General features: G+C 38.0%; 1 long non-coding RNA gene across 1 annotated transcript; it reads left to right on the top strand.

Annotated features, from left to right (window-relative positions):
* Positions 1-785: 785 nt before the first annotated feature.
* Positions 786-1694, top strand: LOC124186130. The gene is made up of 3 exons (XR_006871563.1): positions 786-890; positions 1131-1261; positions 1502-1694. It is a non-coding gene; the product is annotated as an uncharacterized LOC124186130 (long non-coding RNA).
* Positions 1695-1980: the final 286 nt, after the last annotated feature.

Below are 1980 nucleotides of genomic sequence, written 5' to 3' on the forward strand. Positions count from 1 at the left end.
TCTAGGACAAGCACTCCGTGGTTCCTGCGCTCCAGGTCCGCTACCTGGTGGAACTCGACTTCTAGGACAAGCGCTCCGTAGTTCTGGCTGGCCAGGTCCGTGACCTGATGACTTTTGACCTTCCGGACTAATTTTCAAGTTTACAAGTTTGATTATTGAAAACGTCATGTTTTGTACTATCAAACCAATATGCATGCTTCAGATAACATTTTACATTAGAAAAAAAAAATCGAACGACCAGGATCAACAAATTGCAATTGGTGAATGGTTGGCATTGTATACATATGAATACATGTCAATAATGTCGTTCAATTAGAGCTAATATTGCTGTGCGTAGTGTTTCGAATCTATCACCACTTAGCTGATTGTTCTGTGGTATTTTTTGACGGAATTTCTTGTCATAAAATCACAATACGTTATACTTACATGCATGTGTAAACGTGATTTGTAACATTATATAGGAAAAATCTTACGGGCAGATTCGATTTGCGTCACATGCACAAAGACAGTGTTCATTCTGTATACTGTGAAGCAAATACCAGAATTTTTTAAACCTGACATGTTAACAATGAATTATTTCAATTCTTTTTTCGCGCAAGCCCAAATTTAGTCGGTATCAATGCGGTAATAAAATTTCTATAATTTTTTAGAATTTTCTCATGATCTTCTTGATGAAATGTGTCGATAGAAAAATTATATTAATACTTACACAATATTTTTGATGTGTTCTAATACTGAAAATATTTATTAGTATGCGAGGTATAACCCGAGGTGGTTACGAGTGGTCGTTGGAGGTGGTTGGCGGTGGTTGGAGATGGTCGTGGGTGGACAAGGAGGACGAGATAGACGAGGAGAACAAGGTGGACGAGGAGGACAAGGATTTGTGATCGGTGAGTATAACACTTTTATAATATTTAATGGCAATTGTAATTATATTTCATCGAAAATTTTTAAAACTTGTCATATTTACAATAATTTATTTCAATTAATTTTTCGCGCGAGCACAAATTCAATAGCTATAAATGCGCTAATGAAATTTATTATATTATCAATTAATTAATTAATTACATTAATCCTCACTCAATAGTTTTGACGTTTTCTTATACTGAAATTATTTATTACTACTCCAGGTATAACCCGAGGTGGTTAGGAATGGTCGTTGGAGGTGGTTGGCGGTGGTTGGAGATGGTCGTGGGTGGACAAGGAGGACGAGAAAGACGAGGAGAACAAGGTGGACGAGGAGGACAAGGATTTGTGATCGGTGAGTATAACACTTTTATAATATTTAATGGCAATTGTAATTATATTTCATCGAAAATTTTTAAAACTTGTCATATTTACAATAATTTATTTCAATTAATTTTTCGCGCGAGCACAAATTCAATAGCTATAAATGCGCTAATGAAATTTATTAAATTATCAATTAATTAATTAATTACATTAATCCTCACACAATAGTTTTGATGTTTTCTTATACTGAAATTATTTATTACTACTCCAGGTATAACCCGAGGTGGTTAGCAGTGGTCGTTGGACGTGGTTGGCGGTGGTTGGAGGTGATCAAGCTGGATGAGATGGATGAGGTGAACGAGGAGAACGGAGGTGGTCGGAGGTAGTAGGGGGTGTTAGGGTGTGGTAAGGGGTGGTAGGCAGGAGTAGTAGAAGTTGGATTAGGAGTAGGAGTAAGATTTGGAGTAGGAGTAGGAGTAGGAGAAAGAGTAGGAATAGGAGTAGAAGTAGTAGGAGTTGGAGTAGAAGTAGTAGGAGGACTAGTAGTACCTACCCTACCCTATCCTACACCCTACCCTACCCTACCCTACCCTACCCTACACCCTACCCGTTTTTTTTTTTTTTTTAGCGGCGAAGGGGAAATCTTTAAAAAGACATCCGGTTGTTCTAGTGGATGTCATCGGATAGTGCCGGATTTTTACCGACTACTAAAACCCCTCCGCCGCTCGTCACCCAAAGTGACTTCTACTC

The sequence above is a fragment of the Neodiprion fabricii genome, chromosome 1 (genome assembly GCF_021155785.1).
Source record: "Neodiprion fabricii isolate iyNeoFabr1 chromosome 1, iyNeoFabr1.1, whole genome shotgun sequence".
Classification (NCBI taxonomy): Eukaryota; Metazoa; Arthropoda; class Insecta; order Hymenoptera; family Diprionidae; genus Neodiprion; species Neodiprion fabricii.